The sequence below is a fragment of the Urocampus carinirostris genome, chromosome 18 (genome assembly GCF_059441175.1).
Source record: "Urocampus carinirostris isolate Australia breed hairy pipefish chromosome 18, RoL_Ucar_1.0, whole genome shotgun sequence".
Lineage (NCBI taxonomy): Eukaryota > Metazoa > Chordata > Actinopteri > Syngnathiformes > Syngnathidae > Urocampus > Urocampus carinirostris.
This window is the reverse complement of record NC_142366.1, coordinates 18,214,220-18,235,484: the sequence shown is the minus strand read 5'-3', so window position 1 is coordinate 18,235,484 and position 21,265 is coordinate 18,214,220. Positions and strand designations below refer to the sequence as shown.

Sequence of the window (21,265 nt, the reverse complement as noted above, 5' to 3'; positions counted from 1 at the left end):
TGATGAACTAGAACCAATACTGTGAGCCACCCTCGCCACATGGTGAGTGTGACTTTGCAAGCTGATGCAAGCTAGTAATTTAAAGAATGCTGCTGCCCTGTTCTACCCTTGCTGATTACATGGTATAATAATAGCAAAAAGCACCATCATGGTAACTTTGCTAAAACGAAAACTGCTGTGCAACGTTAGAGCATCCCCCGCGTTGAGACCCAAAACCATTTTTGGATGGCGTTTCCGTTTTGGACATGGTCATTCACCTCTAGAATGATCTACCTGATTGTAAAATATTGTGATCCAGGCCAAACTTGTTCCAGCCTGAGAGAGAAGAATGTCTTTGTCATGATTTCTGATTCGGGGCACCTGCGAATGCCCCGTTGGTGCCAACAGTCCTGAGCGCTGATCGGTTCATTGACTTTTTTTAAACCCCAAGAGGAAGCTGTCAGACCGTCCTGCGAACCTACGCTTTTGCTAGGCAAGCTCCATACTTTCGACAATCTCCTGCCCTGTTTTCTCCTGCCTGTTACCTGTTGCAGACCTGTTACTGAACCCGTTTCTGCCCTGCTCTTCCGTCCCGACCTGCTTTGCCCTGTTTACTGCCTGATACTTGTTGCCGACCTTTTTTCTGGACTCGTTACCGCCCTTGCTCCCCTGTCCCGGCTATCGACCAGCTTTCCTGCCGCCCACGCCGATCCTCGCTCGGCACGGAAGCGCCACTTCCGCGTTCCTGCCATCAGCTACCCGTGTCCGACGATCATCGGAACGTGGAACCAAGCACTGCTTTCTTTCTCAATAAAACTAAGTTAAACGAACGCTATTGGGCTCTGTCTCCGTTTCTTGCTTGTGACACTTTCTAGGAAAGAAGCTGAGTCAATAAAACCAAAACTGTTGAGTCGGCGTTTTTTGTCATTTTTCACATCTAGGGTAACATACAGGACCGCCTGTGAAAGATGGTGGTCATATCTAAGCGCCTTCCTCCTTAGACAGACACAAAAACAGACAAACAAACAGATATACATGCTCACTTTCCAAACAGAAATATTATTACCTCCCCGCTTTGCTGATAACAAGTGCTTTTGTCAGGTTTTCTCAAATAGGTGTTCCAAAAACAAGTAACTCAGTTCATTCAAAAACAGAACCCTTTGGGACCTTCCAAGAATACATTCGGTAGCCTATATTGAGGTCTACATTCAGAATGGCCAGATAAGAAGCTGATTTGCATGACCCAAAAAATGGAATTCAGTGAATTGCTGCTGTGTCTTTGAAATTCAAAACCCATTAAAACGAACTTTTAACATCAGGGCAGTGTGATTATGAATCTTCTGGGAGGCCGTAATTGCATTTGCTTCTTCGCAAAGCCAGCGTCGGCTGATGCATTAAACACTCTCGGTAGAAAATACAGAGAGAGGAGAGGGCAACAATTATGGAATTTTAGCATTTAACAGCCAGGTGTCTGAGTTTTTAAACAAGAATTAATGGAAGTAAATTTGAATTTTCGTTATGTCACAAAAAAAAACTTCCTTGGTGAGCTTGACTCACTGTGTAACTAATGTATGGTCAATGCCAGTTTGAAGAGTTACCTGCAAGGCGCATCTGATTATAAGCCGCACCCAGTACATTTTCAAAAAAAAAAAAAAAAAAAAAAAAAAAAAAAAAAAAAAAAACATACATACATAAGCCGCACCTAACTATAAGCCGCATGTGTCCACATTGAAATATGAGATATTAAAGAAAGACAGGACCTTCTGACTTTTGTTAAAAAAATATGTGTCTGAACGATGTCATCATTCACTGAAATATGTCATGCCACATATCATTGGAAAGCTTAAACTCTTGAGATTCAAGATATGATTTCAAAATATACTCATCAGAAAAACTATACAATCAGTCTGAAACAGGATACCCGAAAAAAATCAAGCCGATGTAAGTCACAATTATGTCCCCTGTTTGTCTTCAACCATTTGGAATGTCCCAGAAAATCGCTTTGTTACATCAAGGACCCTATATCACGGTGAGAGGAATGAGTGGAGAGGTGTAGTGAAAGGATAATGGGATGATTGGACGAGCTCTAAGGGATGGGCAGGGCACATGTACGATACGGCAGGGGTAAACCAGTGAAAGCTGTCGGACCCTGCTGTGTAACAGTGTGTTGTGTCACCCTGACCCGAGTGACATGGCCGCTTTCTTGTGTCCCGTTTTATCTGGGGGAACGAAGACATGACCAACTTGGGTGATGCGGTGCTTAACTTTTTGGGTGTTTGGGCATTTGGGTTGGCCGTGGTCAATTTTTTTGTGTTTTTTGCTACATTTTCCTTTTTTCTTTTCTTTGTTTTTTTGTGTATGTTTGTCTTGTTGTCTGTCACCCCTATCGAAGGATATGACCAGGGTAGATAGATATAAAGACATCAAGGACAATCCATAGAATCCAACCATGTAAAATATTTCCTCCAAAACTCATGATAATGATGACAGATGAAAAGGAATCCGCCAAAACATTTCTTCGTTGTTGGAAGTTGCTTTTTGTAATTTGTTTGTTTCGCCACATTATCTCAGTTGACACAAACAGACTCTTGAAATAATTCCATATATCATACCTGTCAACCTCCACAGCTCCATGCCCGTGCAAACTGTCATATTTTCCCGTACAAAATACAAAATAATCGTACACCATATTTTTTTTTTTCTGAATGATGCATGAAGGGAAATCCCCAGGCGGAAGACGCATGCGCACAGTAGCATCAAACCGCTCGCTTTGTTTGCAACGAAAAAAACGAAACCGAGATAGAGGCTTCCGCGGCGAACTCCTTTGACTTGATTGCTTTGCCGTTTTGTGATAGTCGGTGTATACCGGATGGTACCCATCATTGACAAATTTGCATTTTTCCGTACAGATTTCCTTGTATGTCGTATTCGCCTTAAAATGCATAAAAAACGTACTTTGTACGGCAAAACCGTACAGGTTGACACCTTTTCCAAGATGAGGGTCTGTTCATGTTAGTTTCATTCATGAGCAAATCAAGTTTCATTAAATTTACGTCTTCATCGACACATGTACTCCACATGTTTCACTCCTACCTGCTTTAAAATGGCTACATAATAAAATGCTTCATGTTTCTTGACTTTTTCAATCTTAAAAGCTTGCAATCCAACTCCTACCGGATACACTCATAACCATTTTGCCTCTGGGCTTCAATTTAATGAAAAAGGAGAGCTTTAGGGAATATATATATATAATCTGCAATTATATAGCGCTTTTCAAGTCAAGACTTCCCAAAGCGCTTTACAGTGTGCTTCACATTTCCCAATAGCGGCCGTGCAGCCATGTAAGGCGCTAACCTGCTTATTGGGGGTATTAGGGGTTCAGTGTCTTACCCAAGGGCACTTCGACATGTAACACGGAGGAGCCGGGATTCGAACTGCACTCTTTTGATCCCAAGGTGTGTCTCTCCTCAGGCCTCAAGGGATGGAATTCTTATCCGAGGGCACTTCTCCCAGTCCTCCTTACAAGTTCAAAATCCATTGATGTCTTCTCACCCTATTCTGTGTGTCCACGAAAGTTTAGGTTTAATATTTGGTTCTTCAAGCCTTCTAGGTACTGAACAAGAAGTTTTTTTTTTTTTCTCCAGGCATGGTGTATTGCGAAAATGGTCTTACAAATAAATGACCAAAATTTAGCAGATGTTTTCTATAAATGCTGTGCGCACAATTGGTATATTGATTTTATTTAGATTGTTGTTCCTGTATATACTCCCCTTCCCAGGCACTGTATACCATTCACTGACACCTAACCATATAGTATATGCGCAAATGCTGACTCCCTGATTTCAAAATTTTCTATCATACTAGTAAATTCAGCTCAAATGTGAGTATATGTGATAGGGAGAATATCTACATGGGGAGAAGTTCAGCATCCCCATACTCTTGAGACAGCACCACTATAACTCCCTTTTACTTTATAGGTACCTATAAACATGCTCACCCAATGTTGCTGGGTTGTATTTGACAATAACAAAGATCCAAAACTTTTCAGCAGTCGGAGATCGCAATACATCATCTGCATTTCATGAGTAACGCAGTAACTTTCCACGTAGTAACAACAGTTGGGTTCTATTCATAACGTGTTACAGTACTGAGTAAAACAAACTGCATTCCAGGAACGCATACATTCGTAACAAGTTAGTCCCAACACTGGGAGTGAAGGATTTTATACATTTGACTATAAAGAATTTTATACGATTGAATACAAGTTACATTTATTGAGTGCAATGAAGATTTTCACCGAGTAAGCTTAAGATCAATGACAGGTCACGCTGATCTGAATGCTGAATGTTTTGTCTAGTTCTGTTGATAACAGGACTCTGACGCAGGACGGCAGGCATTGTTCGGAGAAGTTGTTTTGGTTAATTCCAGACATCGCGGCGCTTTTCTCCGAGATGATGGAGCCCAAGTGAGGGCTTCCCTGGCACGGCCATGGGAGGAGCCGGCACACCAGCTTGCGGAAAAACGTGGGCCGAGAGATGAAAACGGGAGAGAGGAGGCTTGACAGAGACTCGAGCGACACTAATTCGGCCATATTCGATGAAGTTCACTTAGTTAATTTGTTTCAGAAATTAAATTTGCCCCCATGTGGAAATGCCGGTCTCTTGTCCATCTTTCCCATCAAGAAACGAGCTTGCGTTGTTAAGTGAATGTAAGTTGTGTTTGGTTAATGGAGTCGGATAACTAATTCGAACAAATTTGGTAAACGGTACATTCCTAACTGGAGTAAAATTTAGTTCAATGAAGGTGAAACTACCAAAGCAAAGGTCGATATGAGGTATTTATAGAGGTGCTTTAACAATTTGAATGTTCCCGATCAGAGCGGCATGAGTGACATCCGAAGCGTGAAAAACTCTCAAGTCGAGGGCGCCATTGTTGCTGATCCCGCTGCACACTTCCTAATCACATCTCACTTTAATGTTTCCACCAACGTCTCGCCGTGATCGATGACACCGTGCCCTCCTTCCGTGCAGAAAGCGTGAAGCGCACATTTAATCCGCTCTACTACCTCGCCTTAAATCATTAGAGCAACACACCGGATGGAACGTCAGTGCGGCGAATGTAAAGTAGGCTTGATTGAGAACGTGTTACTTTGATTATCAGTTGACATAAAATAGAGTAAGATTGGCGTTTCTGATTCGGTATGAAAGAGTACGTGATTTGGGATTGGAAATTACAATTAGTTGTGCAAAATATTACATTAAGTGCGAGGTAAGAAAATGACTTTTCTATAGGGCAGTGTGTAGCCTATTGTTTGACAGGAAAACACTTCAGAGGGTCATCAACACAGCCCAGAGAATCGTTGGTTCCTCTCTACCCAGTCTGAAGGACATTGCCTGCTCTCGCTACCTCAGCAGAGCAGAAAACATCATCAAGGACTTTTCTCACCCCGGACACCACCTCTTTGACCTGCTGCCTTCCGGCAGATGCTACAGGTCACACAAAACAAAAACAGACTCAGAGATAGAATAGACCACCAGGTTCCGCAGTAGTCTAGTCCCCCTGGCCATTAGACTGTTAAATGGTCAATCTAACATATACTGGTAGTTAACCTAAATCTAAACGGCTGCTAATTTGACTTTTTGCACTACTGGCAGTTCTTTATAGCTTGCCACTCCTTGCACAATTGCTCTCTGCACTATTGTACTTACAGCATTATTGTTACAGTGTTAATGTTACTGTTTACCTGACTTGTTAACCTGACTGCCCATTTTGCACATCTGGTTAGCTACTCCTCTTGCACTATCGGCACTATGGTAAAATACTATACGTAGCCATAATACAATACAACTTTTACTTATATCTGTACATTCAAGGAAACTGGACGGGTCAGATGTATCGACATTTCGTTCTGTATACACGTGTACTAGAATGACAATAAAGTAGATCTGAATCTGAATCTGAATCTGAATAGAATAGAATATACCTTTGTTGTCATTGTTACAACATGGTATATATTGTGACAACGAAATTGGACGTGGCACTCCAGTTCCACATTTTGAGTGAGGATAAGGAAAACAAACGGCGTTTGTAGGCCGTACAACCTTTGCAATAGTACATGAGTCAAATCATTCAAAAGAGAAAAATAATTTTGCATTGCCAGAACTCAGCAAAAGTTTTGGACATGTTTGATGATTAATTATCCTGCCACACTTGGGATAATGGTTGCTCACGGTTGTTTCAAGCGTTGCTCACCGACTTTGTCTGAACGCTCAGACCCGTGCAAAATTACAGGGAACATTGTCTAAGACGCTAGTTTCTAATATACTGCATGTCTTCTTCCATTGTCAAAGAAAACAGAGGAGGTTTTTTTAGTTAATTCTAAGCACAAACAAAGCAAAAATGCATCGCACCATAGGACAAAAGACTGTCTTTTTTTTTTTTTGATAATCTTTATATGATTATATACATATTTCAACGTGATTATTATATTAAAAATTCCAATTGCATTTCATTGAGTGTCATTACCTTGTGTTGTTCTGCTTTTAATGAGGTGGATCGTCTCTTTCCCACTGTAGGTTTTATTTAACATTCCTGTTGTATCAGGTAGTTTATGATAATTACTTACTATTTCATATTCAATGTCACCTTTCGGAGCACCCTTGTGGCAGAATTGAAATTAACTAGGAAATAATTTATTAGGAACTCGTGTTTGGCATGCATACTTGAGCAAAAAACACACTCGGCTTTAATTTGAAGTATTTCTAGGGAAGTTTTGAGCACTTGAGACCAATAGTTTGCAATTATGATTTTAGTTAGTCATACTTCAATAGGTTGTAGTATTGGAATATGTCACTGCATAAATAGTCCTTATTGTACGTTTTTGAATCATATACTTTTCATTATTTGAATCATCACATTATTGTTCTAATTAAGTTAATCATTTAGTCTAAATAAATGCACCTTATATATTTAACATGCCACATTGTATGCATCTATTGAGTCTTTACACTGTCTCTACTTTGTTATTAATGGTGTTCTGATGGAGGCCTTGAATCTTATCAAATGACCTGCAGGAGGACGAAAGACTGGTGTGAAGCTGGTACTGTGGGAATTTTCCACTAACCTCTGTGTTATTATGGCCTTCTAGTATAAAAATTATTGTCAGCCCTTTTGTAAGCACTTGTGAACCCATTAGAGACTTGTTCTCTACTCACCAACCCAGAATATCTCGTTATATTTACTTATTTATTGTTATTTGTTATAAAACTGTAAAACGGTTCACTACCAGTCTCATCTCGCCACCCGGATGCTGACTTGAACACTTCTTGTTTTATTTACTTGTCGCGACAGTATATCAATTTATCCTGTCCAGGGGTATGAGACATGGTGCCCACAGGCACCAGGGTGCCTCTTAAGGACGGGATTTTCTAGTAAAAATGTTTTTGTGGTTGGCTGAGTGTATTTACCCCTACTTCCAATATTTAACCTGGTAATAATAAGGTAACAGAATAGCAATAAGATATCAAACTGCATGAACTTTGCGCTAATAAGTGAGAAAAAGGGTTGGAAACCCCTGATATGGTCGTTATTTAGGCTCTACATTGTTCTAAGTGGTATTATGATTGACTGATAGGAGGGAGGACATGAGTCTTATGAAACCACCTGCATGACTCACTCTGGCCAAAGGACTGGAGCGAAGCTAGGATTTGGGGAATTTTCCACTGGCATATGTTTTGTTTTTCACACTTCTGGTAATGAAATGAAATGATCTGCATTTATATAGCGCTTTTCAAGTCAATGACTTCTCAAAGCGCTTTACAATGTGCTCCACATTTCCCAATAGCGGCCTTTCAGCCATGTAAGACGCTAACCTGCTTATTGGGGGTATTAGGGGTTCAGTGTCTTACCCAAGGACACTTCGACATGTAACACGGACGAACCGGGATTCGAACTGGGATCCCTTGATCCCAAGACGAGCACTCTACCTCCTGAGCTACTGCCGCCCCAAAACTGTGCTCCAGGTGAGGCTCGAACTCACAACCTCGGCATTGCTGTGCTGAATACTGTCATATAAGTACCGCGCGCTAACCGATTGCGCCACTGGAGCTATACAAGGTACATAAATGATTGTTAATCACTAACCATCACAGTATTGTTCTCTTAAAATATTCAGTTTCACTTGTTTTTGTTTCGTTGTCATAAATACCTTAGTGATACTGCTCAACTCTTGTTCTCCACCTGTCTGGTTTCGCGACCCAGATGTTACCAGCTCAGTAGCCTAGATGGTAGTGTGCCCGCTTTGAGACTGGGAGGTCGCTGGTTCGCGCCTCGACCGAGACATACCTAATTGGTATAATGGCGGCGCCCTCTGGCTGCGGCTGCATCGACTCGCTACAACGGGTCAGATGTATCGACATTTCGTTCTGTGTACATTGTTACAAAGAATGACAATACAAAGGAAATTATTATTATTATTATTATTATTGACTCGGACACTCGGAAGGTGAAAAGTTTTCCCCTTCAAATACAACCTTATCCTAATGATATCTGTCATGATTACTAACTCAGATCACCTGGAGCAATCATGTGGCGCCTGGGTGGGCGCCTTCTGATTGGCTGGCACTTCTCTCTTAAGCGCGCTGCGTCCAGAGAGCAGTGTCAGAGTGTACATTTTGTAACTCTGTGTGTTCCTCCTGATATCCCGTTCATTTAGAACTCTGCTTACCCGATTCTGCCTGCCTCCGATCCGACCTGTTTCCGTCCCACGCTTCGATCTCCTCTCCAGCCCCGGTAAACACGACGTGCCTGACTTCCGCACTACGATTCCGGACTCGTTCCGAAGTTATCTCCCTGGCGCCGCTGCTGACATCTGACGTCATCACGTCTCCCGCAAGCCCTGAACGTTTCCTTAATAAAAGACTTAAACGAATGCTCTGGGGTGCACTGGTCTATTCTGGTTTCCTGTTAGAACACCCTGACCATAGTTGATCGGTTCAGTAAGATGGCACATTTTGTTGCTCTACCCAAACTCCCCTACGCTAAAGACACCGGCCAGACCATTCTGTCGGACCAGGAAGCAGGAAGTCGGAACTCATATGCGTAGACGATCTGTCACTTTAATTAGGAAAGAAAAGTTGTCCAACACACAAACGGACCAAAAACAAAACAAAACAGGTTCAAAGGCAATCAAAATTACAAACTAGGCATTACTCAGATCAAACGGGCACAAACAGGGTTTCAATGAGCGTAAAGCAATGGTCTGGCAACGGGCAGCGTTTAAGTACTCCAAAAGCAATCAGTCCAGTGCGTCTCAGTCGGTGTCAAGGGGCGGGGCCAGCTGGGCGCCATGACAACCGTGCAGGACATGACAATATCGCTATACATTATGAATCATTTTGGAAGTAATCACACTTAAACACATCATCAAACTAAAATGGTAATTTTCTTTGGTACCAGATTCTATTTTCAGGCAAATATGAGTGTTTTATGCCCTGTCATTCAAGGACATAAGTGCACAAAGCACACACGTGACAGTATGTCACCAACAATAGCGGCTCCCAAAACGACCCCAGAGCGGATATGTGTGACAGAAGAGCTTTCGTATATCGCTGGGACAGGTCTAATTTAAGCTCGAGGCTAAATCTGCCTCGAACCACTGAGCCGATTCGCGAAGCCTTTACTGGCTCCACATCAAAGCCGGATAGCATCACTTCTAGCTGCGAAACATGCATCCTATGTTTAGCTTTTACCTCTTCGCGCTGTTCCAATTAAAAATAAAGACCACCAAAGATCCACCCCCCTTTTCGCTCTCGATGCATATTCATGAAACATGCGCCACAAAAACAATACCAACAACGAGAAGCTAATTGGACTTTGGCCTGGCGAATTGAATATTCTCAGAAATAAGGCTGGTATCGAGTTTGCTTTCACCTTCCCTGGTCATTAAACTCCCACAATAGTGGAGTGTCCCAAAGCGTGCTAAGAGTATATTTACTGCAAGGTCTGCCCTCTTGTTGTTACTAGCGCCCGGGGTTCACCGGGGCTGGATTGGAGGCCAGAAACAGATGTTTCTGCACGCTTGTGTGTGCTTTTTGTCTACGGGTTTCCTAAATGGGCTTGTCTGTACACGGTTTGTGTGTGGTGTGTGCATAGCTGTCTCGCTGACCCAAATATATACCTTAGAGCTGAACAGCTTCTTTGTGCACAAACCCCCTCCAGATAACTTGTATTACTCGGGGTTACAAGTAAGAATGAATTGTTATTGGTGCCGATACATGGCCCTACTAGAATAGGGACAAGTCAAGTCAAGTCATGTTTATTTCAGTGTTCATTTTACCCGTGAAAAGTGATGGGTCCCAGGGACTCGCATGCCCAAAAATCTATGGGTCCCGACAGAGATCTATGGGTCCCCCAAATTTTTTGTTATCGAGGTTGAAATTTTAAATCGGCAACAAATATATAATATAAATCTATTTGTGTTCAATTTTAATCATCACACCTAATTGGTTATACAAAGCAGTTATCACTTCAGATTTTTCAGTTCCCAAAAATATTGTACATTATACAAAATAATATTGCTGAAATATTAGTCTATATATTCATGCAGTTTTAATCACTTCAGATTTTTCATTTCATATATTCTTCGTGGTTTGCTGTCCGACCACAGTTGTAATGCCTTCTCAAGGTCCAATTGTTTGGTAAGATGCACCTTAATAAGCTGGTGTTGTTGTGTTGCTGGGTGCACGCATCACAGAACATGTATCCTCCATTATCATGCTCCTCATAGCGTAACCAGGAATATAATTTAGTCCATTTTGGCAGAAAAGTCCTTTTCTTGCTCGGAGTATTTTTTTGTTTATTTTCTTTCGTCGAATCGTTCGCTTCAACACACGTGTTTTCCTTGCCTCCGCGATCTTCTGAAGAATTTCTCCGCCGTTTTTTCGTGCCGGAATTATTAACGTTGTTACCTCTTTCTGTATTATGTTTCGACTTATTGCCGAAACTGAAGAAATCACCAATTTTCTGTTTATTTGCACCTAATACCAACTATTTTTCCGGAGGCATACTCCTCTTTCACTCGACAACCGGCACAACAATGACGTCATCTCGAAACAACGAGATCTCGTCTGCGTGAGACCAAAACAACAATGGCGGATCTGCCTGACGAAAAGTTTGGAGCGCGGTAAATTTTTGTTGATAAAAAAAAAAATATCGAGTAATAATGACAATTTGGTGTCAAAAACGTTGCGTCCCGGGGACGCACGTTGATTTGACCCAATGCGTCCCCAGCAAAAATGATGCGTCTAGGACGCAGGGACGCGGGCAAACGAGAACACTGTTATTTGTATAGCACTTAATCAAAGAGCTGCACAGACCACAGACTATAGCAAAGTACAGACTATTATTACACCATCCCCTGATCTAAAACCTACATGAGGGCAAGGAAAAACTCAAAAATCTCAACATGAAGAAAATGAAGAAACCTTGATAACGAACTGCACGTGAGGTAATAAAGCCTAGTGAACTAATACATATCAATATGATCCAATAAATAAAGCTATAGTTTCTTTCTGTCCATCTCTAGTGTATAAGGGCACATGTATCGACGTTGCATTGTGGGACAAGTAGTGTTTGCGCGTGTAAAAGATCTGCAGTCTTCTGGACTAAATGGTAAAGGGTCTGCATTAATATAGCGCTTTTCAAGTCAATGAAGACCTCCCAAAGCGTTTTACAATGTGCTTCACACTTATCCATTCACACACACACACTCACACACCAATAGCGGCCACGCAGCCATGCAAGGCGCCGACCTGCTTATTGGGGGCATTAGGGATTCAGTGTCTTGCCCAAGGACACTTCAACATATAACACAGAGGAGCCGGGAATCGAACCTGCAATCTCGATCCAATGAGGAGTGCCCAACGTGGGGCTCGAACCCATGACCCTTTGATTAAGAGTGCCATGCTCTACCGACTGAGCTAGCCAGGCTACAACGATTAGGATCATCTCAGGAGTCTGCGGGTCTTCACTTTCCCATCTGTGTACTAGTGATATCGGTATCTGGATCAATTAGTTATCATGAGTCAAGTATTGTTGCTTCCAAAAATTTTTCAAAGGTGTCATCTCTTCAATTGACTTGTAGCATCGAATTATTGGGGGTATAATATCCCTATTTATTCCATTTATCGTAAGTCCAGTCCATTAAGAAAAGTAAACTGGGAAAACAAATCCTAGAGTAAAACAGTTGCAACCCAAAATTAAACTAAAAGTCCAGTTTAAAAAATCAAAGGCACAGTTTGTTCTACTTGATCATCGGATGTCACCGTATTGTGTGTAGTGCAAACGAAAATCGAGTGCTAAAAGCACAAGGAAGAATACAAATCCCTTGACCCTTCATATTGCTTCCATCCAATTTTGTTTAACGACAAAAATACCATTTATTCAACAGTAATTCTGTTTTTATTTTTAGATCTAGAGTTGTTATTTTGTTACAGTCGTATACTCTCAGTCGGTAATGGTGTAATCTTTAGTTTGCATGTTACTATGATTAAGTTCTCACAGAACAAAAACTTGCAAAAATGGTGCAGCCCTTCTCTCCAGCACTCCCCCCTGCCCCCGTTCCACAAACCTATTATTTTTCTGCCCCGAACAGCACTGCTAAAAGTTAGATAGAAGCGGATGTGTTGTAAAAAAAAGGATAAGGGCTCTTTGTACTCACTTTGGCACTGCTAACACACACTTAGTAGATCGAATATTTAACTTTCAATGTTTAAAGGACATCCCAAACAATGCACTACACCTCTGAGAAAAAAAAATCATTTTTTTTCTAATCTCAAGAAATGTTTTTCTTATTTTGGTAAAAATGTTCAAAAAGAAAGTTAAAAGTACAGTTAAAAACAGATAAAGAGAAAATCCTAATATGTAGGAAGGATTTTTTTTTAAAATGTTTTCCAATATTTGTTTCTCAATACTATGTCACATTGTGGTGCCAAAAGAATTTGTCAAAGCCACCCATTGCTATCCCATCGGGGCGGCAGTGGCTCAGGAGGTAGAGAGCTCGTCTTGGGATCAAGAGATCGCAGGTTCGATTCCCAGCTCCTCCGTGTTACATGTCGAAGTGTCCTTGGGTAAGACACTGAACCCCTAATACCCCCAATAAGCAGGCTAGTGCCTTACATGGCTGCACGACCACTATTGGGAAATGTGAAGCACACTGTAAAGCGCTTTGGGAAGTCTTGACTTGAAAAGCACTTTATAAATGCAGATCATTTCATATCCCTTAAGTGGGACCAACCTTTAGTTTGTTCTTTGCATGCAGTTATCCATTGCGAGCAACAGTATATTTTTTATGGATATTTTATTTTTTTATCAGTGGCCTGAGTTAATGGCCGACTATTAATTCTGATCTCCTTGAACTTGAAAATAGTCAAAGGCCAATTAGTCATTTTGAATCAGATGAGGTGGATCACTGATGCGGAGCTCCTTAGAATAAGTAAGGATAGACAGTAAAAAAAATGAAGAAATGAAGCAAGTGCTAAAACTGTCGGGACGAATCTTGCGTTTAAGAAATTAGTTAGGAACCAAATTTACCATCAATTAAGAAATAGAACTCCTCGGATCAAGAGATGGAAATAGATGGGTAAAGAGAAACATAAGGTAAGGGTAGGCTGAAAATAGCACACCTTACTGTTCCACGATCCAGTAACTTCACATGGTCCGATAAAGTAACTTGACCGTGAGAAAAAAACATGAGAGTTGGTCAATCGCAGCTGGAAAAGCAACAATAACCTTCTTATTCCCAGAGAGGAAACGCCATGCTGAGCAGAGGGGGTTGACATAAGGACAACGAAGCCCAACCGGCCTATATAAATAGTCATTAGCCATGGAGCACCTTCATTTCGTCACCGGTGGTTTCTTTTCAAACGCACTTTTTAAAAAAAAACTGTCACCAGATTTGAATTTTGAACAAACCTAAAACACAAAGAACCTGTTGCATTTTAAAATTGTTTAACAAAATTCCCCAAAAGAAACCACTGAGGCCAACCTCAACTCCTTTGAGTCAGGGTTTCTCAACCGTTTTTGTGCTGACACACTGAATATCCGACAGACTTTTTTTCACGAAAAAAAACAAGAAAAACAAAAACAAGGCACACTGTCCGTCTAAAATGTTTAAATATTGATTCCCAGCACCATTTATTTTGTTTATTTTGAGCATGTGGTCTAAAATGGCACTATAAAGTTTGTCTTATCATTTGTGGTCACTGTGGCTCAGGAGGTAACACAGGTTATTTATTTTGGTTAATTATTTGCTGTCCTGTTCGAATTTGGGATATTTTTATCTGTTTTATACATTTTGCTAAACCTTTGTCTATTTTTTTTCTAATATCAATCGCGAACACAATAAAAAATATTCAAAAAAAAATATCTGGCGAAAATGGAGAAAATGGCGGCGGCAGTAGCTCAGGAGGTAGAGCGATCGTTTTAGGATTAAGGGATCCCAGTTCGAATCCCGGCTTGTCCGTGTTACATGTCGAAGTGTCCTTGGGTAAGACACTGAACCCTAAATACCCCCAATAAGCAGGTTAGCGCCTTACATGGTTGCACAGATCACGGCCGCTATTGGGAAATGTGAAGCACAATGTAAAGCGCTTTGGGAAGTCATTGACTTGAAAAGCGCTATATAAATGCAGATCATTTCATTTCAATACAGTCTAACTAATAGATGGATATTGTAGATTATGGAGTGGGTTGCGGGTGGATCCCTTAACCACTACGGTCTTAGGGGTACCATTTCCTATGGTGTGTCTTGGGCAGGTACGGCCTGGTGGCACCCGACCCTCTTCCAACCAACAAACGTTTCCTCGTGCATCTAATCTATATTGTCTATGTCTATACTATCTCCAGCACGCTAAGAACTTTTTAATGTTTAATATCTCATGGATCCGTTCAATATAGTTGGTGCAAAGTGTAAAGAAGACGCGAGCCGTTTCTTTTGAAATGAAAGTGGAATAAGAAAGCTTGATGCGGTTGAGAAAATGGTCGGAACACTTTTTTTCAGTCACTTTTTACCACGGAGGAGTAAGTAGCCTAACTGTTGAAGTGCATCTTCCAAAAGTGAGTTAAACTCAACTTTATTCATCTTTATAGAGCATATTATTTTATGAAATGTTTATTTTTTAGTACAAAACAATACAGGTTACCTAAACAAGCCTTGACATGAGAGAACCCCAAGTCCTAAATCCTTTATTTTTCTTAAATCTCCTAGATTACAAAAAGCAGATCTGCCCTAAAGGTTGTGGAGACAGACAGACGGACGGACAGATACAGTACATAGATAATTAGATACATGGAGATAGATATAGATAAACAGACAACGTAGGTTTTATGCATAACTTGCTCTGGAGTAAATGTCACGATAACAGCAGACCTATGACCAGGGTTGGGTAGGGTTACTTTAACTTAATTACTCTCAATTACTTTTGGATTACTCCAATACCAAATATGCTAATAAAAGACAAAAGAAACTAAATATGAATAAAATTACTAAATTTTGTGCAGGCTTGGGGAGTAACGGAACACATGGAACGGCTGATATTTAGCAAACTGTTTGGATTTATTTTCATTTTGTTTCTGTCACATTTTATGTTAGTTTTGCCGGAGATCAAAGAGGTCAAAGCCAGGAGAGAAAGCTTACCACGTGTTGTGAGTCATCATTTTATTCATATTTAGTTTATTTTGTCTTTTATTAGCATATTTGGTATTGGAGTAATGCAAAAGTAATTGAAAGTAATCAAGTTAAAATAACCCTACCCAACCCTGATTTTATGTTAGTTTTGCCGGGGATCAAATAGATCAAAGCCAGAAGAGAAAGCTTACCACGTGTTGTGAGTCATAATTTTATTCATATTTAGTTTTTTTTGTCTTTTATTAGCATATTTGGTATTGGAGTAATCCAAAAGTAATTGAAAGTAATCCAGTTAAAATAACCCTACCCAACCCTGATTTTATGTTAGTTTTGCCGGAAATCAAAGAGATCAAAGCCAGAAGAGAAAGCTTACCACGTGTTGTGAGTCATAATTTTATTCATACTTGGGTTTTTTTGTCTTTTATTAGCATATTTGGTATTGGAGTAATCCAAAAGTAATTGAAAGTAATCCAGTTAAAATAACCCTACCCAACCCTGATTTTATGTTAGTTTTGCCGGAGATCAAAGAGATCAAAGCCAGGAGAGAAAGCTTACCACGTGTTGTGAGTCATAATTTTATTCATATTTAGTTTTTTTTTGTCTTTTATTAGCATATTTGGTATTGGAGTAATCCAAAATTAATTGAAAGTAATCCAGTTAAAATAACCCTACCCAACCCTGATTTTATGTTAGTTTTGCCAGAGATCAAAGAGATCAAAGCCAGAAGAGAAAGCTTACCACATGTTGTGAGTCATAATTGTATGCATATTTAGTTTATTTTGTCTTTTATTAGCATATTTGGTATTGGAGTAATCCAAAAGTAATTGAAAGTAATATAGTTAAAATAACCCTACCCAACCCTGATTTTATGTTAGTTTTGCCGGGGATCAAAGAGATCAAAGCCAGGAGAGAAAGCTTACCACGTGTTGTGAGTCATAATTTTATTCATATTTAGTTTTTTTTTGTCTTTTATTAGCATATTTGGTATAGGAGTAATCCAAAAGTAATTGAAAGTAATCAAGTTAAAGTAACCCTACCCAACCCTGTCTATGACCAAAACTGAGACTTATAGTCTCAAAAAAAATGGTTTCTCTTTTTTTAAATTGTGGACCAAGCACATGAATCCACATGAACAATATCGATTGGGTAATTTTGGGCGACTTAAAAGGGTCAACCTCTTCTCTTTTTTTCTTCTATAAACCTACACCCCTGGGCACTTATTTCATACAATAGTGTTATTCTTCTAAGGCGCCATCTAAGTGTGCGTCTGCGTAGTGAAACCACGTCTGGCGGTGATAAAAACGGCAAAAAAAACACAAATAAAAAGTTAACGAAGCCCTCTACCCAGCCATTTAATGATGACGATGGAGTTTTCCACGGCGGGACGTCCGCACATGTGGCTTGCAGGTGTACTCAGAACAGTTCCATTCCTACCAACTTTACCACAAGAAGTTCTACATTGACCGTGGTGCACTTGCAGTCACCCCCAAGCTCCATTAACTGCATATATAGCTGTCATTCTTGTGCCTAGGTTCATCTTTACAGCACATGTGCGTTTTTGACTCCGAGAAACAAAGGATTAATCATCCCGTCAAGTGTCCTTTTTATCTTGATGGTGTGAAAAAAATGATAAATGTGTCAATGTGGATGTCCTGCAGGTGTGAAGAATGGAAAGAACAGAAGAAAGAACTCGGTCCATTAGGGGCAGTCTGCAAAGGATACCCAGACTTGTTAGAATAACTAGGACAGTCTGTGTTTTGAGCATCCCAATGGATTTTACCAGCCTCATTGTTTTGTCCCACTTTTACCTTTGTTAGTTTTTTTAGATTCGTCATGTCAGTATGAATATTATTTAAGGAGCAATTAAAGGTAAGATCGGGCCTAAAGAATCCAGCCTGACCCGACCCGCAGGTATAAAAGCCCAAGGCAGCCTGAGCGAGACCAATTACCGTAAATTCCGGACCATAAGCTGTTACTTTTTTCCCCAAACGTTCAACCCTGCGGCTTATTCAGTGATGCGGCCATTTTATGTAATTTCTCTAACGGCCGCCAGCGGCGCTCGAGTACAAAAGGTAAGATTTAGACCGGTGGAATATATGCGCCGAGGAAGACTGCAACTTCTTGGCTTGTGCACAAATCAATTTAGCGTAGACATATCGTCATCATGCAAATTGCAAAAAGAAAGTCACATGAAGCAGCTTTTAAGCTAAATGCAATCGAGCAGTCCGATAAAGAAGGAAACAGAGCTACTGCACGTAAACTTTACCTTGCGAGCGTGTTGCTAGCGTGGTTTTTGAGTAAGGGAGTGTGGGACGACGTCTATATGACAATGTCTCTTTCCCATACTGAAGGATGACGACTTTGATGACGTCAGTTATAAGAGGGAAGATGAGGACGGTTTACCGGGATTTCTACATGTATGGTATGTTTTTTTTAACAGACCCGATTACTGTGTTGCGAGCGTGTTGCTAGTAGCGTTTTGCTACCCTTCACAGGCAACGTTTGGGATGAAAGTTATATTATTATTATTAAAGCTTTGAAAACTCTCTCGGTGTACCGTCTTTCTTTGTAAATATGTGTAACCATGTATAATATGTATTTGCAACTGTATATTTTTGTAATGTATTTATTTTAGAGACTTATTCTGATATGTTTTCCACAGGCGAATCAAAAAGAAGGGGCGAAAACAACGGGGGCTGACGGGAAGTTGAGTAAAGGTGAGACGTGTTTGTGGACGCAGCGGACAATAGTGGATATATATTTTTCCCACCCTTACCTTTGGAAATATAATTTTTTTTTTCCTTGGATTATTTTCAACGGGACCCGGACTCTGCAGGTCTGCATCAAACCTTAAGTACTGGTATCATTTTCTGTTCATTTTGCCAGCTGTGGTTTTTGGACTGTGTACTCTATATTCAGCTACAATCACGGGACTCAAAGTCGGGTTTGGATTCATTTTGTGATTGTGTAACGTGTTTTAATGTGGGCGCATGCGGCTTATATACAGGTGCGGCTTGTGTAAGTACAAAAACGGTTATCCTTTTAAAATGTGGTGGGTGCGGCTTATAATCAGGTGTGCTCTATAGTCCGGAATTTACGGTAATTGATTTGAGGGAATGAGCCTTAAGCAAACCCGAATTTTCAAATATCACTGTGAGGACTCGGGAGGAGGAAAGAAGCATGATTTTGCTCCTATCTAAACCAAGGGTGTCAAAGTAAAAAAAAATAAAAAAAAATGGGCCGAATCAAAAATCTGGCTAAAAGCTAATTGAAGCTACTGAAATTCTCAGAAATGCGTTCAAATAGGATTAAATATATATATAAATATATTTTTGTCATGTCCCTAATCTTAAATTTTCAACAAATTGTTTGGAATTACATTAAACTGTTCATGCGAGGAAGGTTTTGATGCACCAACCATTAAAACACATTCTCGACCCTGCGCTCTGACCCATCTCCATCAAAAAAGCAGGAAAAAGCATTTACAGCCCTCTTGGGATGACTTAAATCGCATATGAACTTTTTAGGACTGAGTTATGAAGGACCCCGGAGACAAATCATGTCCCTCTTCAGGTTTATAGAGCTCTTTGATTGTTTTCTACTGGACATCCATCAAGTGCCAAACAAAACATAGGTTAAGGAGTTAGTCATTGCTGTTTGGAAGTAGGACATGTCTATTTTAGCAAAATTTTGGGACGTGATTGCATGTCTCCAATGGAAGAATTTGTAGCATTTTCTTTCGGGTCTCGTAAAAAAGCGGTACTCTGCCGTCAAAACAGCGTCCTGTTGCTTCATCTTTTCACAACATTCGTTCCCAGTTAGCTTATCATAGTCAGCATGTTTCTTCTGGCAGTGTCTCTTGATATTATATTCACAGTCTCTTGGCAAATTAGGGAGATGCAGTTGTTTCAGATTTTGGTGAAACAATACTCCAATTTCTACCTGTCCTGGAAGCAGCGGCCCTCACAGTCAACTTTCCTTTTTTATTAAAGTTGCCATGTAGGAAATGGGGTGGGTTAAAACTCTCAGAGACTGCCAAGGTGGCCAAAGAGATACTGCCATCATCCGGTGATTTTTTTTTGTACACATTCATTTTATACTGTGGTCAACTTTAATGATGGGCCACATATTAATTTAATGACAGAGCGTAAAAAGTTTCGACCTGCCCGTTTTAAATGATCACTTTAATATTTTAATCAAGTTAATCATTTAGTGGTAATAAACGCACCTTGTGATTAACCATATATTCAAATGTACTTATTTACTTATTGTTTTATTCACTCGTGTCGAAATATATGCATTTATCTATTCGTTATACAGCTTTGACATTGTCCAAATTGGTGTTGTAAATAACTGTTGAGAACGAGGCCATGAGTCTTATCAAACCACCGGAAGAATTCAGTCCAGACAAAGGGCTGGTGTGAAGCCGGTGCTTTAGGAATTTTCCACTAACTTCATTGTTCCGCCCCTTTGCTATATAAATGATTGTAAGCCATCTTGAAAGCCCACTTATGAAATCATTATAGCCTTGTTCTGTACTCACAAGCCCAGAATATTCTGTTGTATTGATATTATTTGTTTTATTGAAATAAAAACCTTGAACTGCTCACACCAGCACATAGTTTTACCCAGATGTTGATTTGAAGACATGGAGGACGACAAATTCTGTCCTCTTTCAGGACATTCGATACCATCTTTTTTTTAGACACTGATACTTAGCCCTTGAATAGTTATCAATACCATCATCAACACTGATACCAGTCTGCCTCCCCAAAAACAAAAATTATAGTAGATAGTTTTAAAGAAAAACATTTAATTCCCAAATATTAGTTTCTAAACAGGGCTTGTAACTGCACCAATACTAGTACTTGGTATCGGTACTTGCCCAACCATTCTAAAAGGTCTTTAAGCTTTTAGGAGACGGCTTTAAAGGATAAACAAAATTACATTTTTATATTTGCAGATATTTCTTTAAAGGGACACTAATATGAGGTTTTATATTAGATGTCGATGTATTGTGTATTGCAACTGATAACTAGTCATAAAGAATAATACAGAGACTGAAAGTGACTAAACATTGCCATTTTTTTATTATTTTTTTCAGAAGTCTCTGACAGAATTTTTAGAGGGTACCTGTAGTAGCAAGATGACGGCTCTGAGTGAGCCTCAGAATGTGTAAAATAAATACAAATTCCTCAACCGACGAGTATTCCAAATAAAAATGAACATTACTATCATAGTAGAGTATTTTTGCTCATTATTTAAATAATTTTTGGGTGTATTTTTGCAACATTTATTGCAGCCTGGTCATCCTGGAAGGGGGATTACCTCATGTGCGATCCTTTCTAAAGGTATTTTCATTTTCCTCATGTTGAGAATTTTGAGTTTTTCCTTGCCCTCACGTATGTGTTAGATCAGGGCATGGTGTAATGGTAGTCTGTCGCCTGTACAGACCTTTGATGCCTCATTGTAGTTAAAGATAATAGAAATAAACTTGGCTTGAGTTGAGTTTCTGTAAATGGTAAAACTTTCTTTACCATTTGGAGGCACCAACAGGGCTATACAGACAAGTGCAACTTGAATTGACAATGTCCCTTCAAT

At 40.0% G+C, this 21,265-nt stretch overlaps 1 protein-coding gene and 1 non-coding gene across 3 annotated transcripts in view; both read right to left on the bottom strand.

Annotated features, from left to right (window-relative positions):
* Positions 1–21,265, bottom strand: part of sema5a (sema domain, seven thrombospondin repeats (type 1 and type 1-like), transmembrane domain (TM) and short cytoplasmic domain, (semaphorin) 5A) — a 319,777-nt gene that overhangs the window by 268,395 nt on the left and 30,117 nt on the right. The gene's annotated exons all lie outside the window — the stretch shown is intronic.
* trnai-uau (transfer RNA isoleucine (anticodon UAU)) lies at positions 7,993–8,086 on the bottom strand. The gene is made up of 2 exons: positions 8,049–8,086; positions 7,993–8,028 (listed from the first exon to the last, which is right to left on the bottom strand). It is a non-coding gene; the product is annotated as a tRNA-Ile (tRNA).